Source organism: Gadus morhua, chromosome 1, assembly GCF_902167405.1.
Source record: "Gadus morhua chromosome 1, gadMor3.0, whole genome shotgun sequence".
NCBI classification, from domain to species: domain Eukaryota; kingdom Metazoa; phylum Chordata; class Actinopteri; order Gadiformes; family Gadidae; genus Gadus; species Gadus morhua.
The window spans coordinates 28558381-28569636 of record NC_044048.1 but is presented as its reverse complement, the minus strand read 5'-3'; the positions used below and the strand labels follow the sequence as shown (position 1 = coordinate 28569636).

General features: G+C 44.3%; 1 long non-coding RNA gene across 1 annotated transcript; it reads left to right on the top strand.

Moving 5' to 3' along the window:
- Positions 1-4802: 4802 nt before the first annotated feature.
- LOC115533394 (uncharacterized) lies at positions 4803-11007 on the top strand. The gene is made up of 3 exons (XR_003974191.1): positions 4803-5016; positions 7016-10256; positions 10636-11007. It is a non-coding gene; the product is annotated as an uncharacterized LOC115533394 (long non-coding RNA).
- Positions 11008-11256: the final 249 nt, after the last annotated feature.

Genomic DNA, 11256 nt, shown 5'->3' with positions numbered 1-11256 from the left:
TCTAAATACATGGGCCACACACGCTATACTACGGCCGCCATATCATCATTGCCTTGCAGCTACCGACTTTCTTGAAGTTCAGAAACATCTGGAGGGAGATAAAAAAATATTCTGGAGTTAATAAATGTAATAACTTGTACCTTTAAGACTTTTCTCTAAACCAAAATAATATGAAGTTTGTAAACATTAGAGCTGTTAAACAGAGTTGTTAACCTTGTCTGTCTGCATTAACTGTGATCTAATGCTTTTATCATTTGCTTTTAAATACATCTGTGAGTGTTAAAAGTGCGTGTCACAAATATAATGTACCACTTTTATCTTCATTAGGATACATCCTTTTCTAGATTTATTGGATCCTCTGTTTAATATAGGATTCCTTTGGGTGGAACACTCCACCTTACTCATCCCAAACAAACCCCAAACAGTCACCTGGCTGCTGACGATCTCAGGGCCTAGGGGCTGATCACCAGCCTGGAGGACTGGGTGTAGGCCTGGACACAATGAGCAGGCCGTGGGCCTACAGGAGGTCTGCATCTGGAGTTATGGCTCTATTGATGGTTCATCAGCAGTGACTCAGGGTCTCTTACGATGTTCCGAGGAGCCAGAATGTTTCTTGAAAAAAAACAATCCTATTTTATAACAACAACCGTGAAGGTCTTCGTTGTTTCTCCGTGAGCGAACTAAGTGAAAGCGAAACTAAGAATGGCACCATAAACGTATCACTCTTTTTATGCAATGATAGATTTATAAACCACCTGAACTCTTTAAAAAGGGTAAACGACAAGAATATAATTACGAGGATATCAGTTTTGACATAGACATCGTTCATATTACCTTACTTTAATTGAGAGCGTCGAAACACTCCTTCGTCCTGGTCCTCACCTGCAACGAAACCCAGGCGACTCATTAATATTCATGAGGTGTCGACGCTGCCATGGCTTCTCATTGGTCGGATTTGAATGCATCCATACGCCCTCGTTGAGGAAGGCATGGAAAAAGTATTCTATAAACTCTTACCTGCCCTTAAAGGGCGTGTGATAATACAAGCCGTATCAAATCACTTCTGGTTTTATTCATGGTAATTCAATGACCAATCCATTTTTGTAGTTTGGTGGATATTTGGCCTCGTTTGAACCTTTAAATTGCTGCAACACACGCTTGTCATTAAATTAAAATATTTCAGAAGAGAATGCATTTCAGATGCATCATCTTATATCCGTGGAGCATGCCCTATCGGTTCAACTGATCCTGGAGAAACGCCACAATGTCCAGCAGGTCATGATGGGCGTTCCGTCTGAACGACCCGACAGTCCTGAGGTTCCTGAGCAAAGTGGACAAACCAATAACAATACCATCAATATTACTGATGGACGTTAGTATCGCCCACCGTCTAAAACATAAACCAGAATTGAACTGGATTCAACTCAACAGGCGGGACTCCTATGAATTAGAGTTCTCAAGTGAATGACAGTGTGTCGTTTTGAGAATTTTGAGGTATCTCATTATTTCAGAAAAATAAGAACAGATCTTTTTACCTGAACATTTCTCAGAATTCTGATAAATAAACTCTTTAATACATAAAAACAGAGCATCATCTTTTCCAGCATTACAACATCTTTCAGAATTCCGACTTAATTATGTCGTCGATTCAGAAAAACAAGAGCAGAATTTACTGTATTTATTGAATGCATTGATTACGCTTCCGTACGACTCGATTCACGTGTCATATCAAAACTGAAACCATGGGTGGAGTTTCAAATCTCGCCAGCAGATGTCACTGCTGGCCAACTAAATATTACATGACGATAGGGAGTGCATTGTTCTTGTTCTTCCGCGCAAGGTGCACATGATGTACTTGTGAATTCTGCACAATGTCTATTAACATGCATTCTTGTTGGACAGAACATGTTTGCCACTTGACTGTTGAAAAATGATCTATGAAATAAATTATTGAAATTCATTGAAAATTTGCTGATGCAATAAAGTTGCCAATGAAATATAGATTAAATGAAACTAAAAATATAAATAGCATTAATTGAACATTGAAAAATAACATGGCCGTCCAACGATCAAAGGGTTGGACATGTTTTGATGGCAGTTTTGATGGTTGTGTTGTAACGTATAAAGGCAAAATATGGTATTGGTATATTGTTTGGTTGACCATGATTGTATACGATTGGCCACATTGGCTGTCATATCATCATTGCCATGCGGCTCTCACACCTGGCGTCAATAAAACGGACCGCACAGCTCAGATGTCATAGTGGGTCTGTATATCACAGTGGGTCCAGTCTGTATATCACAGTGGGTCCAGTCTGTGTGTCATAGTGGGTCCAGTCTGTATATCATGGTGGGTCCAGTCTGTTGTCATAGCGGGTCCAGTCTGTGTATCATGGTGGGTCCAGTCTGTGTATCATGGTGGGCCCAGTCTGTATATCATAGTGGGTCCAGTCTGTGTATCATAGTGGGTCCAGTCTGTATCACAGTGGGTCCAGTCTGTATCACAGTGGGCCCAGTGTGTATCATGGTGGGCCCAGTGTGTATCATGGTGGGTCCAGTGTGTATATCTTCATAACGAGTTCTGTCACTGCTATGACCCAAAGCTAACCGCTGTTCCCTCCTCAAACTTAATGTCTAAACCATGCGCTCGTTAGCATCGCTCGTAAAGTATTGTTGAACTCCGCTTTAACTCTGTGACCGCAGGCTGCAGCCATGCTGTGTTTTGGGGTCAGTGTTTGGGGCTATGAGGGAGTTGGGATCCTGCAAGGACAGCCTGAATCAGTCGGACAAATTCAAATTCGATTTGAGACACTATCTACCCGAATGATCAATGAGAGAGAGGGAGTGAGCGTGGATCTAAACGGCCTCACCTGGCCGGGGTCTGATCGGACTCTGGGTCTGGGTGAGGCTGCACACCTGCTGCATGTTGGGCAATCAGTGTGGACAGGTTGAACCAGCCATCACCAAACACACACACACTCAGGGAGACGTCCCGCGTGGCATCATGGGGCACCAGGCCATGTATCGTCATCAGCACACCGTACAATGACCTGGCTTTCCAACAGCACCGCTCTGCCTCCTTGTCTGGAGGAGCCCAGCCCAGGTCACCCAGGTGGAGGGTAGCAACGGGCATTGTTAGAGAGATTGGGGCTCTTTTGATTATTTAGATACGGCAGTCGAGTTCTGAGAGCTGGAGTGTGCTTTGAGTTCGGCCGCTCCATCTTAAACCTCAATCTTAAGCCTCTTTCAGTCCTCCTGTTGCTCTATCTTAGGCCTCTCTCTGTTCTGCTGCTCTATCTTAGGCCTCTTTCTGTTCTCCTGCTGTTGATTGAAATGGACAACAGGCCTATTATCTTATCCGTGTCAATTTGACTTCTCTCTCTCTCTCTCTCTCTCTCTCTCTCTCTCTCTCTCTCTCTCTCTCTCTCTCTCTCTCTCTCTCTCTCTCTCTCTCTCTCTCTCTCTCTCTCTCTCTCTCTATCTTTTCCTCGCTCTCTCTCTTTCCCTCTCTCTCTCTCCCCGAAGCACACATACACACTTAATAACTCTTCTCACACACACACAATTGTATAATATCAGCCATACTCTAGATTAACCTCCACTGATAACCACAACCTACTGGCATCAGTATTACTCTCTCTCGCATTCTCTATCTTCCTCCCCATCTCTCTTCCCTCTGACACACACACTCACTCTCTCTCTCTCTCTCTCTCTCTCTCTCTCTCTCTCTCTCTCTCTCTCTCTCTCTCTCTCTCTCTCTCTCTCTCTCTCTCTCTCTCTCTCTCTCTCTCTCTCTCTCTCTCTCTCTCTCTCTCTCTCTCTCTCTCTCTCTCTCTCTCTCTCTCTCTCTCTCTCTCTCTCTCTCTCTCTCTCTCTCTCTCTCTCTCTCTCTCTCTCTCTCTCTCTCTCTCTCTCTCTGGGGATGGTCCCGTAATGACACGGTAATCTGGAGAGGCAGAGTGAATCTCATTGGTCCTCGTGAGACACTGACGGACTGAACAGTGGAGTAGAGTTACAATAGAAACGGCCCGTCAGTTTGAGCTGATAACCCAGAAGCTAAGGAGTGTACACACACCTGCACTCATACAGTGGGTTGTTCTGGGCTAGGGTGTTTGCCTTTTCAATCTGACATCATGTTTTTGAACCTCATCATTCAAAAAAATTAAAATATAGGCCTATGTCTAAACTTAGTAATACAACACAAACACATTATACTATAGCCTACAATCTTTAACAGTAGGGCTAATTTAGTTTTTAAATTAAAAATCGTTAGGGCAATGTCCTGAAGAGTGGTTTGAAGTCATAGTCCTGAAACCTCCAAATGCATTCTAGCCAGGATGGATTACATGTGGATTCCATGCATGCACATATATTGTTTTTTATATACTTATTTCTATATTATATAAGCTATATAGGCTATACATGTTCGCTCATTGAATTTATTGTCCCATTGCCGTGACAATAAGTGCTTACTGTAACATACAAATAGAATATAACAGAATAACCTGGGGCGCAAATTGATGAATGGCGCGCTGAGTGAGAACAACCTCGTTCACTCGGATTTCGCATGATTCTACTCGCACGAACACTTCAGTCGAGTTGAAATATTTGAACTTTTCCACGAATTTTGTTTGATGCTATGCCTCCCTGAAGCAACATGAAGAAGAAAGGGATTGTTTCTGTTTGCGGACTCCCGGAGTTCATCATCTTTATGAAATATAATGTAATATAGCATAGCGATATCATCAAAATATAATAGATAAAAACACGACCAAAATCTGTGAGCGCCTCCGGATGATATCATGAGTCTACGGTCCACGCAGACAGGGCGGGCCGATGGCCGGCGGCCGGGCCGCTAGGAGGCGGGGTGTGCAGAGATATCTTTAGTTCAGCACGCCTCCCCTCACAGCGCAGACACGGCAGAGGTAGGCAAGGGGAAGGCTCCACTTTATTGGACTTTCACTTCTCATTCGAGGACACTTGACACATTTCCAAGACTGCTATGACGTCTCGCAGGTAAGACGGATCGCTCTTTAAACGCTCCCAGCTGTGTTAGTCCGTGCGGGCGGTGTGCGTTGGATCCGATCCGATCCCGACTGTGACTGTTTCTGACCCGTTCCGAAGCGCCCCTTCACCCACTGAACTTACTTGACTGGCTGTCATTGGTGTCTTTTTATTGCGTGCATTTTGTTATGTATCAGTTTAAAAGTGTACTGGGGATTCCGAAGTCTAGTTTTAGAACTCCATGTTCGGTTGCAAGTTGCAGCGTTTTAGTTGCACTTCAAACTCAACTATCCCCGTTCTCTCTCTCTCTCTCTCTCTCTCTCTCTCTCTCTCTCTCTCTCTCTCTCTCTCTCTCTCTCTCTCTCTCTCTCTCTCTCTCTCTCTCTCTCTCTCTCTCTCTCTCTCTCTCTCTCTCTCTCTCTCTCTCTCTCTCTCTCTCTCTCTCTCTCTCTCTCCCTCCCTCCCTCCCTCCCTATCTCTCTCTCTCTCTCTCTCTTTCTGTCTCTCGTATTGACGTAAAGATTTCTTTATATTCCGATCCACTTGCTTCCCGCTCTGCAACAATAACTCTTGTATTTCTGCCACGTCAGGAGTAAAGTCCTTTATAAAGTCATTTCTTTGCAAAACGCTGTCAAACGCTTATTCTACATTTAAAAGCATCAATATTTGTATGTTCTTTTCATCTACTAACACAATTGCATTGCTATATTGTTAGAAATCATTTGTAACATTTAGGTATGACTGCTGTTTCATTGCTATCACCAGTGCTGTAATATTGATCATACATAACTAATGAAATGCATCTTTAGATATCTCTATTTCAGTATCAGCTCGGGATGTATTTAATGCCAGGAGCTGCATTGGTGACTATTTGGTGATGTACATTATTTACAAGTTCACTTGTAAGATTACAGTCAGGGATAAAGGCCAGAACAGAGTAAAGGGATATACGTCCATATTGTGGTTTTCTATCAATTGCACTTTTTGGCACTTAATCTTGGCCAGGACTCCCTGCAAGACGAGATATTATATCTCAATGGGACCTTCCTGCATAAATAAAGGTCAGATATGTGTGCATGAAGGCAAAGTGTCTCTCTTTAAGGGCAGTGTATTGCTGCAGATGGGGTGAGTGAAGTTATGACGTTTTTTTCCTATGTTTTAGGAGTCAGAACCTCCCAGGTCAGCGTGTTAGGAGCGTGTTACTCCGTGTGTAAGGAGTAACACACGGGTCGCGATGAGGGTGGAAACTGCAAGGCTCATCGTTTTCATCGTACAGCATTTGACGTGGGAATATAGGCAGCTATGTTATCGTTCCGTAAAATATTACTTAAAGTGGTTCCGCTGTTGACCTGTTTAAAGAGAGCGTTGTATTTTTTGATTGGAAGATCGGTTTTTAGTACAGAGGTGAGCGCAGGCCCAACCCCTCAAGCACTCGGTTCCCCCCCTCCCACATCCTAGGGTCCATGCCCCGGCCCCCAGCAGTAGGCTCAGAGGTCCAGCTAACAGACCAACAGCGTTGGGTTATCCTCTGGTTTCCCCGTTTGAATGACGTGTTGTTTGTCCTTAGTGTTGGTGTGTGAGGCTGACCGGACTTTCGTTTTATTTAGGGACCAGGAAATACATGGCCATGTTCTGGGTCTTTATTATGCGTTAATTGACTCCAATACTTAAAATGTTGTTCAATATGCACACAAGTAGCCTACGCATGTTCTTATTATGTGTGAATATTCTTGGGCTTGTTTGTTAGTTTTCATGATCGACACCGTGGAGATACATGTTCTCCATGTTTTATTCTGCATATTTTAGAGCACTTTGATGTTCTCTCTCCAACTGAAGAAAGTAAGGACCTAGAGATTCCCCAGGACAGAGGCGAGCCTCCAACCATTTAAAGTGCGCCTCAACAGTTGTGTCTGGCGATAGTGAACCCTAGACACTCGCCGTCGAGACGTAAACAAAACTTTTTTTTTAAAGTTGTTTTATTTTCTTCTTCCTCTGACCGGCACTTCCACAGACAAAAGCGGGTTGCTCAGACGTCGAGTCTGACAGTCGGTCAGGCGCTAATTCGCGGCGTACTTCCTGAGTTCAGGGGGGGAACCGTCCCGGACAACAATGACCTCGGTGCCATCACACGCTGCCAGACGCTCGCTGCCATTGTTGCCCTCGTCGGTTGGCCATGGAGTCAGGCCCGTATTAACACAATGTGGTGCCCCCCTGGGCACTATACCTCGAAGACCCCAACTCAATTCCGACAGGTTGGGGAGGGGGAGTGATAGTGGTCATCTTGATTTATTTATTGTTGTTATTTTTGTGTAATTAATATTCATAAACGAGTCTTGTATGGTCTTTCAACAATTTTAAGTGAATAATATAAAGAAAATCGAAAAATATTTTTAAAGCTTGTTTCATGTGGTGCCCCCCCCCCTCACTGGTTGTCAATGGTTGGTGCCCCTGGGCACGGCCCACATGCCCTTATGGATAATCCGGCCCTGCATGGAGTTGAACGCGCCCCGCTTGACAGGGCGTTCCTTTAGAGAAGCACAGTCAAAGTTAAAGTGTCCTTAAAGGGCGTTTCGGTGGATTGTAGAGCGCTCCACACACACACACACACACACGCACACACACACACGCACACACACACACGCACACACACACACGCACACGCACACACACACACACACACACACACACACACACGCACACACACACACACACAGGATATGAACTGACAGGGGGTGATGAAGATGTTTGGGGCCACATGATGCTACCTGGTGTTGCTTCTCGAGCTAGCAGCGCCGCTTTGTAAAGCAGACGCTAGTGTTCATTATCTTTAAAGGGGTGCGGGGGGGGGGGGGGGGCTCTGCTCTTCCTCCTGTTTTTACGGAGACGTCGTCTGTGACTGAAGGGGGTCGGACCGACGGGAGACGGTGAGTCAGGCCGGCTGGATAAGCAGACAGGAAGCCGTCCCCATGTGGGAGAGGGAGATAGCGGCACGGCCCGCGTTTCAAGGAACGCTCAGAGACACCGTTTGTTTGGGGCTCAGGACTCATTCGTCCGGTCCTTCTTGTTTTCGATTTTTTATCATTGATTTTTCTTTATTAATATTATGGCAAGTAGCCACCCGCTGAATGGTGACGCGTCGTCTTAGCAACACGAGTAAACCGGTTAGGGGAGGGAGAAGGTTCCCCGAGCTTAGTGCCAAATGTCCTCAAATTGTCTGAATGCACTTTAACACACAATCCTACTACCTTTAGTTGGATGACTAATCCTTGGCTGGGAGGCCATATGTTTCCACACCCCCATGGCTGGTACCTTACTGCTGAGGTCATGCACTTAAGAAGAGCCAATGTTCCTTCATCCAGTCCCCAACAAGTTATTAATCTGAAAACACTGCTGAGAACGAGAACAATCTAACGACTCACTCCTCAAATCAGTTGCCAAATCCCGTTTTACTAATACTTTCCCCTCCAAATACACAGTGTACAGTCGCCCCACCACTTCAAGTGAAGCTGAAGGAGTACTCAGTCCAGGAAATGCTATTCCTCCTCTAAATCTCCACCTGAGACCGTGAACCCGTCCAAAGGCAGAGGCAACAATAACCGAGACAAAGACATGTGAGAATGTTTTTGAAAGAGGGAACACAGTGGTGATTCCACCACGTTTTACAGTTCAGAGGAGTCAGTCATAAAGACAAGTGTTCAGGGTTAGGGTTAGGGTTAGGGTTAGGGTTAGACAAGAAGTCAGAAATATAATTGTTAGCGGTCAGAAATAAAGGGTATTTGAAGCGTTCAAGGCTAGAAACAAAGAAATAGATGGTATTTGTTGGTGTTTAAAGCGTTGGTGATAGGTATCTCAAAATATGGACACGTTGGGTTATAGAAACATCCCCAAGTGACACAGCGGCAACAGAGAAACAGCGTGACCTTAAATAGCGCAGAGGTCTATGAAACTGATTTGGCCAGTGTGTAGCTCTGTAGGTCAGATTCTTAAGCATGAAAATACTATTCCCTAACTGACATTAGCCTGATGTTGGGGTGAACAGGAAGTGGGCGGGGTAAGCAGGCGTAGACATGTATACAAAGACAAGGCATTGGCCTTTGGATCGTACGTCAACGTCACCGCCGCATTGGAGAGGCAAAGACCGGCCAGTAAACGGTCTAGTAAACGTGAGCTGCCTTATTTCTGGAAAAAATTGACTCTTACATTTACAATTCTCTACTAATTTCAGTTACTTATTTTAATCCAAGGTTTTAGGATCTAAATTAGGAGTTAAACAATTAAATATATATTTTATGATATTATATTTTATATAGGCCTTTAGGATAAAATATCATATCATATTATATGAATATTTATAATGTTATTTCAAATTGAAATCGGTTGACAAATGTAAACGTTCTGATCCAAAAAAAACAGCAGTTCCTGCATTTCCGTTTACCTGCAATGGTCAAGTAGTCACTCTGGCGTCTATTTAAATATGTCTATGAAGGCAGCCTACATAGCATCTCTTTTATCATTGAAGGTTTAACTCCAACGGGGAAATATGACTCACAGAGATGTAGTCCCCCTTTAATAATAGCCATGATAGGTCTTGGAATCATGGTCCATTGAATCATGGATTATTTTTGTTTTAGTTGTTCATAACGCTAACACAAAGTGCTTAACAAGGGGAATGACACAACAAGAACGAGACATTTGTTTATAGTTTGAGATGTTATATTATTTACAGATTGTTAAAAGTAGTTAACATTTTGTCAGTAGGGTTATTATTTTTCTAAATATCAAAGTACTGAAGTACAACTACCATGTAGGCCCATACAACGGATAAATGCATGCATGTGGTGCATGAACGCGCTAAAGGAGCGGCATTCATTGAACGCGCTCATGTATTTGGTGAACGGTGAACTGAACGTACTCGACGCTCGCACGCTGTTTACCGGCTCCCGTGGGTTAACTGCGAGCGACATGCCAGCATGGCTTCAGAAAACAACGTAGCTACCGCTGAAGCCAATAGTGCATATGAATATTTTAAAGAGTTTTGTGAACAAACGAGTACAGATTTGAACGGTAGAAGTCTGAACGTCGGCCAACGTCAGTCTTGTGTCGGAAATATTTGCGACATAAAGACGGTCGTCAAGATAAGCATTTGAGCCAACAGCTGCAAAGTTCCTCCACCCAAGTCCAACTGACCGGTCGCTGGGGGTAGCTCGGTGTTTCACTGTCCGCATAAATACTGTCTGCACATTGTTTAAGGGGTAAAACTAGTGCTGTCAAGCGATTAAAATAATTATTTTTTCTATGCTAAATATCCCTTGATTTCTTTGTCCCATAATTTTTTCTCATTTTAATGCTCTTATCAACATGGTGAAGTGCATCGGCTTGCCTTGTGCAAATGTTGTTTTTATTGATAACAACATTAGCATATACTGATCAAAACAGGACGATAAAAAAAAAAGCCTATGGTGCAATTGAACGATGAACCAACAAAGATACTGCCTTGAACATAGCAGTCAGGCTACTGCTTCTTTGTTTTGAGCCAAAGAAAAAAAAAAAAAAATAAGATTTGCGTTAATCGCGCGATAAAAAATGGTTTGCGTTAACGCCGTTAATAACGCGTTTAACTGACAGCTCTAGGTAAAACATATACTCACATTGTTTTTTCTTGGCTTTAGTAATCTTGATTCTACAGTAGTATACAGTAATTAATTTAGTTTGGGCCGTGAGCAGTCGCAACGATTGGGGGGCTGGGGGTGGATGGGTAGGAGGAGGTTCTACTGAGAAATAATAGAATACGGCCCTAAATGTAAATGTAGAATATAATTTAAAAAAAGAAATGAATGTGAGCAGTTCATTTTCTGGGACTGTGAACTGAGTTCAAAATTCAAAATTGTGAACCATGGCCATGAACTAGTTCATTTTAAACTGTGTGACCTGAGCTAGCTCCGGTGAAGTGTGAACTTGCCGACCACACCGCCGCCGTCTAACCCCGGTGTCCCTGCCGCCCGTCCCCAGACCGCAGCGAGCAGCTGAGCGCTCTGGTGTCGGAGGCCTTCGTGCGTCTCTTCGTGGAGCTGGTGGGCCACTACCCGCTGCACATGGCCGAGGCGTCGGCCGGCACCCGCGAGCTGCAGCGCGACGCCTTCCGCAAGTCGCACCCGTCCCGCGGCGTGCGGCAGTTCCTGCAGCTCTTCATGGAGACCCAGATGTTCGCCGGCTTCATCCAGGACAAGGAGCTGCGCAAGGGTGGGGGCGGGG